Source organism: Anomaloglossus baeobatrachus, chromosome 6 (assembly GCF_048569485.1).
Source record: "Anomaloglossus baeobatrachus isolate aAnoBae1 chromosome 6, aAnoBae1.hap1, whole genome shotgun sequence".
In the NCBI taxonomy this organism is placed as follows: Eukaryota; Metazoa; Chordata; class Amphibia; order Anura; family Aromobatidae; genus Anomaloglossus; species Anomaloglossus baeobatrachus.
In genome coordinates, this window is record NC_134358.1 from 503,918,300 (window position 1) to 503,933,071 (window position 14,772).

The window sequence follows — 14,772 nt, forward strand, 5'->3', positions numbered from 1 at the left end:
TCCAACCACTGGGACCCCTCCTACCCTCCCCAATCTGAAGAATGGGGCTCTGTTGGAATACAATGGAGAGATAGAACATATGAGCGACACCACTCTACTCATTGCCTGAATAGGTAATAACCTGCCAAGTTGTGTTAGCCATTTTAAGACAGTAAGACCAGCTAATAACATCCTATTTGTGCCTCCATGTCCTGATATATTCCTTATCATTTGTGAACAACTTTAACCATTTTTTAACCATCAATCCCAAGAATCAGGGAATATCATCACTATGGTAACAATATATTTTATACTTTATGTTTCAAATTAATAAAAATCTAGATGCACTAATGTTGATTGCTTATAGGTCTACTAGAAAAATAATTGCCTATATTCTTAGTGGTTGTCCCATATTTGGGAACAATATCTATCTCCAGAACAGGGGTCCATTGATTCCTGTGTTCTAACTGGTGCTGTGGTTGCCACATGTGTAGCTCTTCCATTCAGATTTATGGGAGTTCTGAAAACATCTGAGCAATTGCTTTCACCAAATTGTCTTTAAAGCACCACTTCAACAATTAGTTTTTTTTCATCACTGGAGTGATGCTTCTAATCTAAGGTCCCTGCCCCTGGTCTTATAGTCACTCTGCGATATTTTAGCCTTTTATCACTCTAGTCTCGTTGTGCCATTTCATGACTGCAGCTATTGACTGTCCAGAAGTCAGAAGTTACATCCCAAACTCCCAATGCAAGTCTATGAGAGCCAGAATGAGGCTCTCATAGACTTGCATTGAAGAGTGGCCTTCGGCTTGCTCCATGAAACACTGGAGCAGCTGGCAGATCACAAACTGTCTGAGACCAACGGGACTGGTGGTAGAAGATGGTGAAGAAGTCAGCAACTGAGTATAAGACTGGGCTCAGGGAACTTAGATTAGATGCGATAAAAACAAAATGTCGCAGTGCAGCTTTAAAGGGGTTGACCTATCCCTGCAAATCATAGGTTTTAATAGTGACAAAATTAACAGATTTACTTAATTTTTATGTAAGTAGCTAGATTTGTATACAAATAGTATCAATCCTTTGTGTCAATCAAACCAAAAGGGTTTAAGAAAAGTGTAAAAAATAAATATACCTATAATTTAATGTTCATACCAAGAAAATATTTTTTTGGTTAATGCTTTTTGGCTCATTGGAGTAAAGGCCCCGTTACACGCAACGACATATCTAACGATATATCGCCGGGGTCACGGATTCCGTGACACACAACCGGTATCATTAGCGACGTTGTTGCATGTGACACCAACGAGCGGCCATTAACGATCAAAAATACTCACCTTATCGTTGACACGTCGTTCATTTTTAAAAAATCGTTGATTGTTGAGGACGCAGGTTGTTCGTTGTTACTGAGGCAGCACACATCGCTACGTGTGACACCTCGGGAACGACGAACTACAGCTTACCTGCGGCCGCCAGCAATAAGGAAGGAAGGAGGTGGGCGGGATGTTATGGCCGCTCATCTCCACCCGTCCGCTTCTATTGGGTGGCCGCTTAGTGACGCCGCTGTGCCACCGCATGAACCGCCCCTTTAGAAAGGACGCGGTTCGTCGGCCACAGCGACGTCACTAGGCAGGTAAGTATGTGTGACGGCTCCTAATGATTTTGTGCACCACAGGCAGTGATTTGCCCGTGACGCACAAACAACGGGGGCGGGTGCTTTCACCAGCGATATCGCTAGCGATATCGCTGCGTGTAAAGCCCCCTTTAGATGAGCAAATTCATTAAGAGACTTTGGCACATATTTCAATTGCCGTGTGACTCTGCCAGAAAGATTACTCGAGTCATGACTGGTGCGCATTCATGCTGTCATTTATGCCAACATTTATTACGACTTTTTGGGGTAGACTTTGCAACATCTCATTTTGTAACTTCTAAAAAGGCAGCTTTGAGTTAAGCAAAAATGTTGCAATATTTCAATGAGTTTTTTTGCCAGAATACTCGTGAAATCTCCTTAATGAATCTGACCTACTGTTTCTTTTTGAAAGTTAGAATGCAGCGTCCTATCTGTATTCAAGTAGCAATAGCAAACATTATAATAAAATCATTTTCTGTATAAAAAATCAATAGAAATTTACAACTTGCCATTATTCCAACTTTAATGGGTATTTCAATATTTGCTTGTTAGGTCATGAACCTGGACTCCAGCAACATACGTATGGTGAGAACATAATGATGCTTATGGAACACAGTCAAAAATGTATCACTTACATGTTTCAGGACTTAGCTGTCTGCTTACCTGCAGCTGCACTGCCTTTGTTAGAGAAATGAACCCTTCCAGACAATCCTATTTACATCAAAAGCCGGCTACATGCACAGATTAACGAACGTATGTACAACAAAGAATTGATGCTTGAGGTTTAAGACATAGAAAGTCAAGGTAAATTTGTTTATAAATCAATGTTGCGTGTTCTTTATTGTAAACTTGTTACACAATGCCTCATGTATCAAACATGTGGAAATTAATTTGAAGCTCTTGGCATATATTCTTGGATCTACTCTTCTAGATTTTTACTGGAAGTGCTATGTAGATTTTTTTTTTTTATCTACTGGCACATGGGCCAAAAAATAGTGAGGGTCTCAATTTCATAAATCTAATTGTTAATGAGATATTTCAGCCTAAACAAGTTATCACTTTTCCATTGCATAGGGAATAACTGTCAGATCAGTCTGGTCAGCAGAATAGTATGCTTATGTCCCCCACTCATGGTCGGCACTGTGTGTTGTTGGAGGTTGTTTTAATGTACGATTATATTCATATTTTTTGTTTTTCATTATTTGATCACAGTGTTTTGGCATTGTTTTGCCTCTGTATGTTGGAATTGTTTTGACACTGTGTAATGGTATGTTGCTGTGAATTTGTGTGTGTTCTGCATTTGGTGTCTGTGTTGTGTGTATGATGTCTGTGTTGTGTCTCTGTTTTCTGCACTGTGTGTTTTTTGCCGCCTGTGTTGTATATTTGCTTCGTGTTTGTTGTGTGTATGTGATGTGTTATTGTGTGTCTGGTGTCAGTATTGTTCAGAAAAATTTTGGGGGGAAAATATAATTCCTCTTTTTGTTATTTAGCTTTTAAATTTAGTGTAGGGACGCACAAGCATGAGGACCCTTGACGTGGGATGTGAGCATCCGTATTTTGGCCAAAGCATGATGATGTGACGCCCTGGACTAGCCAGGTAGTCACAGACATAACAACACACACACACCCCCTTCCCTAGACAGTCACAACAGTCAGACAAAAACCCTTGTTGCCTCCCTCCAGGGTCTGATGTCCACACCAGGTGGGGCGTAGCCAGGCGGTTGGCCACATCCACCGAGGAATTCACAGGTCTGGAGGCAGGAAAACAGACAGATGAGTTTTGTAGGTGAAAGTGAGAGGTCAGAAACTGTCAATGTCTGGGTAGTGGCCCAGACACAAACAGCAAGGTTGGCAGATGGTGGTGGCCGTCTGCAGGAGTTAGTGGATCTCTGTGGAACCGTAGGACCGGGGTTGGGCGGTGGCCTGCCGGTACCGAGCCGGGGAGCGGAGTGAAGCTAAGCACACAGGCAGGGCCATCGGACCCCGACTAGGCTTGGAGCCGCCGACAACGGTCAAATATATGAGTGTGACCGGAACCCCAGGGGTTTCCTAACAACAAAGACCCGACAGAAGGCAACAGTCCACACCGTGAGGATATACAGCCACCGCCATAGGCTAGAGATCCAAGGGCCAGCGCCTGCGGGCAAAACGGGCTCCTACGGCACCTATACGCCAGGGAGCGGACTACCGGTGGGCAACCACAGGAGTCAGAACATTCTAACAGCTGCAGGGAAAGACAGCCACCATCAGCCGTCCGGGGAGAGCACAACACTGCAGCCGGCTGCGGGACCCATCAATCCAGCCATTTGGTTTACCAGAGACTCTGTCATGACTGCCTGAGTGAGTACATCAGTGCCATCCAGCACCGCGCCGTGCTGCCCCTGCAACCCTGCACCCCCAGCCATCCAGCCTCCCCGTTACACCACCGGGCCCCGGGATCACCAACCCCTACCCACGGAGGGGACAACATTCTAGCTGCTCCCTACCATCCTTCCTGAGATCCCCGTCATCAGCAGCGGTGGTGCTAATAATCACCACGACCCGTGGGTGGCATCACGAACTATCTCCCTAAACAAACCACCCCCTTTTCACTCGTGGATGAGGAGCGCTGCTCGAGTCCCCGGGTACGGCCCACTGCTCGAGCCACCGAGCAGCAGCAGAAGCCCCGGACCCGAGCGTGGCGAGCGCGTCCCCTCTGCCCGCGTCAATGACTCTGGAAATTATAGCGAACCAAACATCTTAAAAGACTTGTCATTGCTGCGATAAAGCGCTGTCAAAAAGCAAAGCAACCGGAATGTGACAATATTCCAATAAACCTAATAAAGTCTTCTAAAGCAGGAGTTGAAGTCATCACATGCCTGTGTTAACAGAGATGGACAACTGGTAAATGGCTGAAGGACTGGACAAGATCGAAGTTTATACCTATTTCGAAGAAGCGAGATGCTACTGACTGTGAAAACTATTAAACTATTGCACTCATACCTCACGCCAGCAAACTACTACTGAAGATCTTACAGAGACAGAGACAACCGAGCTGCCAGAGGAAGAAGCAGAATTCTGAAAAGACATAGGAACAAGAGATATAATTGCTAACAATAGATGGATAATGGAAAAGCCCAAACTGCAACAAAAGCTTCGACTGTGTTGATCACCAGAAACTTTGGAATACCATAAAGGATATGGGTGTGCCGAAACATCTGATCAGCCTCAATAGGAATCCTTACATCGACTGAGAAGCAACAGTCTCAATATAACACGGTTACTTGCTTGGTTCAAAGTAGACGAAGGTATCAGACCTAAGATAACCTGTCACCATATTGTCGCGGGCGGAGGAGGGGACGCCACGCTCTCCCACTGCTCGGGTCCGGCTGCCGCTGCGGCTGCTGCGGCCTGCTGCTGCTGCTCGGTGGCTCGAGCAATGGGCCGGATCCCGGGGACTCGAGCGGCGCTCCTCGCCCGTGAGTGAAAGGGGATTGGTTTTTGGGATTGTTTATTGTCCGTGACGCCACCCACGGTTGTGGTGATTTGTTGACACCACCGCTGCTCGGTATGGGGATCCCGGGAGTGATGGTATGGAGCAGCTAGATGTTAGTCCTCCCCTCCGTGGGTAGGGGGTTGGTTGTCCCGGGGCCCAGTGATGAGGTGGGTGATGAGGGATGGCGGGGCCGGTGCAGGGCTTGGTGGGGTGCAGGGACGCGGGGGCAGCGCTGTGCCTTGCGGCACTGTGGTACTCACTCAGCCTGAGACAGGGACACAGTTCTCGGTAAAACACACGGCTGGAAAGACGGTTCCCACGGACGGCTGCACTTGCTGTTCCCCAGTAGTTGACGGTAACGGTCCCTTTTCCTGCACCTGAGATGATGATGGTAACGATGGGTTCCCACCGGTAACCCGCTCCCCGGCTTGGATATGGGCCGGAGGAGCCCTACTTTGCCCGCAGGCGCTGGCCCTGAGAAACTGGTGCCCTGGCGGTGGCAGTGTCTCTCTGTAACGGTTGGACTGTTGCCTTCAATCGGGACTTGGTTGTTGGGAGACCCAGAGGTCCCCTTCACTAACGGATTTGGCAAATTCACGGCGACTCCTAGCCTTGCCGGGATCCGAAAGGCCCCTGCCACTGGTGCTGGCTTCACTTTGTATACCGCTCCGATACCGCCGAGCCACCACCCGTCCGCGGTCCTTTCGGCAACCTCCGGTCAGCCGCTCCTGCGGACAGTCACCGCCGTCTGCTGACCTTGCTGTCTCTCAGTCCGGGGCACACACCCGGACCAACCTCAGGCTGTCTTAACTGTCACTTTCACTTTACTTCAGCTTCTCTCCTTTGCTCCTCTACCACTTTTCTTCCTTCTACTTCCTCCTCCTAACTCTATCTCTAACTGATCTGCCTGGTTTTCCCGCCTCCAGGGCTGTGAACTCCTTGGTGGGCAGAGCCAACCGCCTGGCCCACCCCCCTGGTGTGGACATCAGCCCCTGGAGGAAGGCAACAAGGATTTTTGGTTAGCCTTGGTGTTCCTATCTGGGGTGTAGGGTGTGGTGGTGTTATGACCTGTGACCCCTGGCTTGCCCAGGGCGTCACATTCCCCCTTAGCAAAATGCAGACCGTCCGCAGGCTGCCCGTCCAACACCGGTTTTATTTTCTGAAAAGATATAAAAAGAAGAACACACATACAAATAGAAAAACATTATCCCACATCGGGAGGTTCGGTACTTAAACGTTGCAAAACGGTTTTAGACGGTTGTTACTGCCGCTCTCTCCCACCCAAGTAACCTGGCCCTGATGCTGCCCCTAAAACCCAGGCAGCACCCCTTGACCCCAGTCCAGCACAAGTTACCCGAACGGGATCTGTCCTTCCCCTCCAGAGGGTAGCCACCAGTTCCTGTGGTGGCTGGGCCCCAGCCTGCTCCACTGCGGGCCCCTCCCTCCAACCTGCCTCTCCGGAGGCGGTAACGGTAGCTGCAACAACAGATTTTTATTTACAAGCCACTTAACGTTTGTGGTTACCCTGCAAGTTCTTGGACCTGTTCATAGAAGTTTCTATGCAGCTAAGGGGTCCCCACGGGGACAACGGTGGCGGCAACGGCCGGTTTCCAAATCACGGTTGCAGATAATCAGGTTACTTTCACGGTAATCATTTTCTCATTTTTCATTTTCTCAAAACTTTTAAACACACAACACATTCTTCTGGTCCCTACGGGGATGGTGCAACGGTGCTCCGCTGCCATCATTCTGAGTCCTCGACATCACCTGAGGGAGGGGGCGTGGCGCTCACACGGGACTCCTGGCTGCCCCTCAACTTAGCATCCAGCGCGAACCACCCCCTCTCCCCACAGTGCCGGGTGTACTGCACTATATTGCCCGGCATCAGGTTACGACCGGGGTGCTCCTCTGGCAGGTGAGCATTCACATCTCGCCGAGCTATAAACACTTCGGCCTCCAGGCCCGGTTCATATATATATCCATAGCCCCGGCGGACATCAAACCGCCTCACCTGCCCTTCGTACAGCGGGCCCCGGACACGGAAAGTTGCCTTACGGAGGTTCTCTTTTTCCCGGATTGCACAGGCCACCAACTCCGCCTTCTTTTTTTCCCTCTCTTCTATCTCCAGGCCCAACGGTACCGGCTCCCTGTCCCAGTACGGCACTGCTGCGAGCTCCGGCGCACGGGTCGGGCCCCGCGAGACCTGTTGGACATTGCCCACTGCTGGTACTCTGAGCGGCAGGTCCCGCGGTGACTTGGCCTTAGACGCTGTCTTGCATTGGCAACCCGGCGCAACCTCAGCCGAAGTGTGGGGGATGGGCACAGGGGCTTTCCGCGGTTGGGCCTTCGGCACGGAGCGGGTCATCGGCTCCGGCTCGGGGACTTTCTTGGGGGACGCCTCCGGTTCGATTTTCGGGGCTTTCCAGGGCAGCACCTCCGGTCGACTACGGGCTCCGGCTGCAGGTCGGTCCGCCTTGGCGGACATGCTGGGTATCGCTACCGGTTGCGGTGGTAGCGGGCCTAGTGGCGGGGTCACGGCTTCCGAGACGGGTGGCGAGGGAGGCAGCAGGGCGAGAGGGTTTGGACTGGGTCCCGCAGCCGCGATGACTGGCCCTTCAAGGGCATCGGGGCGTGGGTCACTCACCCTCCCTTCCTCCGCTTCCTCCTCGCGTCTCCGCACAGTCGCTATGACGTCCGCCATGTTGGTCTCCCACTCCTCCACGAGGAGCTGCATCTTGACCTGCAGCCTCTGGTAGAGCTGCGTGGTCCGGATCTCCACCCACGCCGCGGTTCCAGGCGCGGGGGCTACGGTGCTGCGGGACGGCATCCACATGTTGCTGGCGGATTCTCCCAGGAACAAGATGGCTGCAGGGTCCTGGCGTCCCTGCTTTTATAGCCACGCTCACATGCAGCCAGCCGCCATTCCGTCTTCCCTAGCCTCCTTTCGGCCCCTCCTCTATCGGGGCGGGGTTTTGGCCTTCGCGCCTCCACTACTCGAGAAGACGCTCGAGCGGGAACTTTTCGCGCCAAAGATGGCGACTTCTGCAATTTTCCGGCCGGACACCTCCGGTGGTACACAAGGCGCACCTCTACCAGACGGCAGAGCGGTAAGATCCTGTTCGTGACGCCAAGTTGTCGCGGGCAGAGGAGGGGACGCCGCGCTCTCCCACTGCTCGGGTCCGGCTGCCGCTGCGGCTGCTGCGGCCTGCTGCTGCAGCTCGGTGGCTCGAGCGATGGGCCGGATCCCGGGGACTCGAGCGGCGCTCCTCACCCGTGAGTGAAAGGGGATTGGTTTTTGGGATTGTTTATTGTCCGTGACGCCACCCATGGTTGTGGTGATTTGTTGACACCACCGCTGCTCGGTATGGGGATCCCGGGAGTGATGGTATGGAGCAGCTAGATGTTAGTCCTCCCCTCCGTGGGTAGGGGGTTGGTTGTCCCGGGGCCCAGTGATGAGGTGGGTGATGAAGGATGGCGGGGCCGGTGCAGGGCATGGTGGGGTGCAGGGACGCGGGGGCAGCGCTGTGCCTTGCGGCACTGTGGTACTCACTCAGCCTGAGACAAGGACACAGTTCTCGGTAAAACACACGGCTGGAAAGACGGTTCCCACGGACGGCTGCACTTGCTGTTCCCCAGTAGTTGACGGTAACGGTCCCTTTTCCTGCACCTGAGATGATGATGGTAACGATGGGTTCCCACCGGTAACCCGCTCCCCGGCTTGGATATGGGCCGGAGGAGCCCTACTTTGCCCGCAGGCGCTGGCCCTGAGAAACTGGTGCCCTGGCGGTGGCGGTGTCTCTCTGTAACGGTTGGACTGTTGCTTTCAATCGGGACTTGGTTGTTGGGAGACCCAGAGGTCCCCTTCACTAACGGATTTGGCAAATTCACGGCGACTCCTAGCCTTGCCGGGATCCGAAAGGCCCCTGCCACTGGTGCTGGCTTCACTTTGTATACCGCTCCGATACTGCCGGGCCACCACCCGTCCGCGGTCCTTTCGGCAACCTCCGGTCAGCCGCTCCTGCGGACAGTCACCGCCGTCTGCTGACCTTGCTGTCTCTCAGTCCGGGGCACACACCCGGACCAACCTCAGGCTGTCTTAACTGTCACTTTCACTTTACTTCAGCTTCTCTCCTTTGCTCCTCTACCACTTTTCTTCCTTCTACTTCCTCCTCCTAACTCTATCTCTAACTGATCTGCCTGGTTTTCCCGCCTCCAGGGCTGTGAACTCCTTGGTGGGCGGAGCCAACCGCCTGGCCCACCCCCACCTGGTGTGGACATCAGCCCCTGGAGGAAGGCAACAAGGATTTTTGGTTAGCCTTGGTGTTCCTATCTGGGGTGTAGGGTGTGCTGGATGACCTGTGACCCCTGGCTTGCCCAGGGCGTCACAATATCTCTTCAATTAATTTGCAGAAACTATTGGAATCATCAAGAAGCTTAAATACGCAGACGATACAACAAGAATAGATAGAATAATGGACTTATTACGGAGTGTCAAGATGGAAAGCTTGCACATTGCACGCTTACTCAATACAAAGAAGACAAAGATATTGACTAATGCCAGTATAACTAGATTTGAGATGGATGGCAACAAACTGGAAGTTGTAAAGGGTTTCAACCTATTATGATTAATGATCACTCAAGATGCAGCAAAGACGCTGAAAGTCAATAGAAGAATAGCTATGAGCAAATCAACAATTAAATCACTGGACAAGGTCTTCAAATTGAGGAACATTTCACTGGCAATGAAGAAAAAGGTTTTGGTACCATGTTAGCCAGTTGAAAAATGATTGATTGCTCTCAGTGAGAGAAACAAAATTAAAATTTTGTAGTTGTGATACCTTTTAATGGCTAACTAAAATAAAATATGATGTTATAAAGCAAGCTTTCGAGACATCTCAGGTCTCTTCCTCAGGCATGGTATGACAAAATATCTGAAGAAACACAAATATATACACAAACAGGGCAGAGCGATGCATAGTAAGGCTATGTGCCCACGCTACAGGATTTACCGCGGATTTACCGCGGATTTTGCCGCGGATTTACCGCGGATTTGCCGAAAATCTGCAGCAGCACTTCCAAGCCATTTCAATGGCATTTTGGAAATGCTGTGCCCATGCTGCGGATTTTTCCGCGGCGGATTTGCCGCGGATTTTGATCCGGAAAAATCTGCAGCATGTCAATTGTTTGGTGCAGATTTGGTGCGGATTTTTGGCTTTGAATGGGGAAAAAAAAAAAAAAAATCCGCATCAAAATCCGCGGCAAATCCGCGGTAAATCCGCGGCAAATCCGCGGCAAATCCGCGGGTGCGGATTTGCCGCGAAAGTCGCGGATTTTCAGGCAAAAAAATCCGCAGGGACATTCTAGCGTGGGCACATAGCCTAAAAGGACATTTAAATAAACAAACACTGAGCTTGGAAAGTGAATCCTTAATTAGCTTTGATTAGTGGTGTGAGTTTATTGTCCCAATATCCATGTGGGATCAGAGGTCTGGTGAGTCTCTGGAGCTGACCTCTCAGATTTTATAATGAGTCATAAATCCTTCTGAGAGATTGAGTCCTGTGTCCACAGAGTTAAACATTGTGATGAATTTGTATCCCCAGGCCCTGCGATGGCTCTGTGATCTGAAGTTGCCTTTTAATATGACAACTTTCATGTGGTTTATGTTGTGTCCTGGAGCACAGAAATGTTTGGCCACAGGTAAATGGATTTTTTTGTCCGTAATTGTGTGGCGGTGAGATCTCATCCTTGCTCTCAGTCTCTGTCCTGTTTCTCCAACATAGAGGCCCCCAATAGGGCCTCTATGTTGGCAATGAAGACATGGTTTGTGCATAGTCTGATCTTTTCTGTAGTAATCTATGGCTGCAAAACCTAAATGATAAAGAAACAAGACAGAAAATAATTCAACGCCTTTGAAATTTGGGGCTGGAGGAGGATGTTATCAATACCATGGATGGCAAGAAGAACAAACAAATCAATTTTGGAACAATTACTGCAGATGTCACTCGAAGCAAGTATCACCAAGACTTGCCTACTTTGGACATATGAAGAGAACAATCACTGGAGAAGGACATAATGGTTGGAAGAATAAAAGGAACAAGCCAAAGAGGAAGACCATCAACCTGATGGCTTAATACAATCAAGATAACGTTTGAAAAGACCCTAGTGGACCTATCTAGCCTTGCACAAAAATAATCTTCCTAGAGAGTGTTCATTCATCAAGGTGACATGGCTCAAAATCGAGCTGAAGGCCATTAAATAAAAATAATAGTCCCCCATTCATCACTTACTCTCTTATGATTAGCACCCGGAGGTATATGTGCCCTGCTGTTTCATTTAAGTTTATGACACTGAATATACTGATAGATAGCCATGCAATGCCCTTGTTAGCAGTGAATGAGTAACCTGTGTAGTACATCAACTCACTCAACGGCCATTTGAGGTAGTCACAAGAATATTTCTCATTTAAATTTTTCAACTGGTTTATTGCAATGCATAAACCAGCCCAACAAAGTGAAACAAAATAACAAAAGTCTTCCTGGCACAAATAAAATAAAAGAGCCTAAATACCGTCCATACAACTGCGGGTCCTCCTACTAAGCTTCAGGGTTCTGTTCTGCTCAAACAGAGCACCACTTTAGAGGTCTTCTACCTCCAAACACAGAACCCAGAGTGATTCCAGACGCCTTACTTCTATCTCCTGGACCACACCCTAAGGTGTGGTCCATATGGTGTGGTCCATATGGTGAAGAGCCATTCCACCCATCTCTTTATTGGTTCACAAAATCCCTGCCCTGTTAAAAGCCATTTAACCTTCTCAGAACCTAGCCAAACTAAAGGATACATCTGGGTTCAAATCACTGAGGCTAATAATCTCAGTGATACATACCTCCCTTCTTGCATTTTACCAGTGATCACATTACAGCTGTCTCTCCATTCAACTCCTCCTGGCCAGGAAAAAATGGGCAGGGGCACAAGTAGCCTGTTATTGGCAATCAGTCAGGGTCTCAGATAGTCCAACCCTGAGTAGTTAATTTACATATAAGAAAAACAAGGATTTCTCTGGAATAAGACATTGGATTGCAATTAATTTTTCTGTAGAAAGTTAAATAGCATATTTTATATATGTGACTTTCTTTAAAAAAGGAAGGTTTTGCAAAATATGTATAAAAAATGTGCCCTTTCTCCAGCGGTCACAGCTCAAATCCCTACTTGTCCCTCCCACTGTCGGTGGATTGTATAGGACACTTTAATAAAAAATTGTGTTTTAACTTGTTTTAAGCATCCAAAATGTCTCCCATTAGTTCTTTCCAACAACATTTGTGTTGGTTCCAGTGAATTGTTCTATATTTCTTTAAAAAATTGTAAATCTTGTCAAGAAGAAACACTAATCCCTTCTCACAATAAATGCTCAGTCTAAGGTGTGTTGTGAAGAATTCCATTCATTTTCCAAATTCTTTAATTCCTACCTTGCGAAAATACCCCTACCTGAGAAAGAAACACAAGTAAATAGCTATTTTCTTTTATCGAAGATACGAAAGCTTAGTGTCTAAGAAATAAAGTCCACATTTTTCTCTGACACTAGGCAAACTGGGCAAGAGTATAGTAGAAAACTATAGGTAGTGGGTCTTACAATAATGTCTTGAAAAATAGTACTTTTTAGAATATAACAGAGCTGGCTCCTGGTAAAAGTATGTGAGCCCTCAAGTGACAGAGTATCGTGAGCCTTCTGTCTACAATACGCTCAGCTTGAAGAGTGTAGACCATGCTTGGCCACATTTCCTGTGGACCTCCAAGCACAGGATGCTTTGGCCACTGGCCAATTGAACCTGGTACTAATGTCAACTTTGCCTAAAGGTTTTATTTATTGATTTTTTAATTGTATTTCATTAAGAAAATACAGTTAAGTCCATAAATATTTGGACAGAGACTGAATCTTTGTGATTTGAGCTCTATTTTATATAAACTGAAATAACTGAGATGTAATTGAAGTGTAGACTTTTAGGTTTAATTATAGAGGTTGAACAAAAACAAAATGTGAAATGTTTAGGAACTCTAATTATTATTCTACAAAGCCTCCTCATTTCAATAAATTATTCAATGATGTACTCAACAGTGTAGATTTAGATACTGAAACACCTTACTTCCTGGGGAGTGTTCTTCACTTGGGTGGATGATGTGAAAGGGGTTTTCTTCAATGTGGAAAGGATTCTGTGATCAAACACCACTGTTCCGTGGACCTCCAGGTATTTGACTCCCCAAGCTCACCAGTGTACTCTTTTTTTTTTTTATAATGTACCAAGCTATTGCTTTGGCCACTCCTAACATTTCTACTATCTTTCTGTCATGATGACTATGGGATAGCGGGGAACTGGGGCCCCTAACCTGTCACTCAACCTAGGGGGCCTTATGCTATCCCTATACTCAGGGATACCCCTTATGGTGGAAATGCCTCAGTCTCCTTCCTGGCCTTGCTCCTGACCAGTCTTGATCTGATTCTCCCTCCCCTTCCCCCCACGGAGGGATGGGATAGGAGAGTAATAAATCTCCCAGATTTAGACTGACAAAGGAGAACCAAAACTCTGTCACACTCCGCACACACACAAAAGTAAAGACAAAAAAGAGGTTCAGGAGGAAAAACAAGAGCAGGAAGGAAGCTACAAAACAACACTAGTAAACTCCATAAATGCAACAAGCAAATAGCACAATTTTCACCAAAGAATCTGGGACATCACACCACAAAAAACAACATTGAAAATATAGCTGGCATGGATATACAGATTCACCCAGAAGAAATAGGAAGGGTGCAGATATGATAGGCTTCCCCACAACATGTGATACAAGGAGCAAGCAGACTAGCAGTGATCAACGTTTGCTAGCCTGCCTATGAGTCAGCACACAGCAGGTCACCACCCTCTTGATCTCAGACACCAGAGAAACCATCAGGAAGAGTATCAGAATCTGCAGTCTAAACAGAGCCTAACGCCGCAATGACAGTTGGCAAAGTTTGAGCAAAACTACATGTGACACATTCTGATGGCTTTCTTCTGTTTTACAGCCTAATGATGATGTATCTATGCCTTTGACAGCTCTTTTGACCGCATGTTGTGGGTTCACAGCAACAGCTTCCAAATGCAAATGCCACACCTGGAATCAGCTCCAGACTTTTTACCTGCTTAATTGATGATGGATTAACAAGGGAGTAGCTCATGCAGCCTATTAAAGAGCTTTTGAGATAATTTTCTACTCTAAAAAAGATTCAGCTACAGTGGGTATGGAAAGTATTCAGACCCCTTTAAATTTTTTACTCTTTGTTTCATTGTAGCCATTTGGTAAATTCAAAAAAAGTTATTTTTTTTTCTCATTAATGTACACTCTGCACCCCATCTTGAAAGAAAAGAAAAACAGAAATGTAGAAATTTTTGCAAATGTATTAAACAAGAAAAAATGAAATATCACATGGTCATAAGTATTTAGACCCTTTGCTCAGTATTAAGTAGAAGCACCCTTTTGAGCTAGTACAGACAATTAGTCTTCTTGGGAATGATGCAACAAGTTTTTCACACCTGGGTTTGGGGCTCCTCTGCCATTCTTCCTTGCAGATCCTCTCCAGTTCCGTCAGGTTGGATGATGAACGTTGGTGGACAGCCATTTTCATGTCTCTCCAGAGATGCTCAATTGGGTTTACGTC

At 47.7% G+C, this 14,772-nt stretch overlaps 1 protein-coding gene across 1 annotated transcript in view; it reads left to right on the forward strand.

Moving 5' to 3' along the window:
* Positions 1-2,312: 2,312 nt before the first annotated feature.
* Positions 2,313-14,772, forward strand: part of RNF32 (ring finger protein 32) — a 255,525-nt gene continuing 243,065 nt past the window's right edge. Inside the window, exon 1 of the mRNA XM_075316749.1 lies at positions 2,313-2,413. The gene's annotated coding sequence lies outside the window, so the exon portion shown is untranslated. The remainder of the gene's footprint in view (positions 2,414-14,772) is intronic.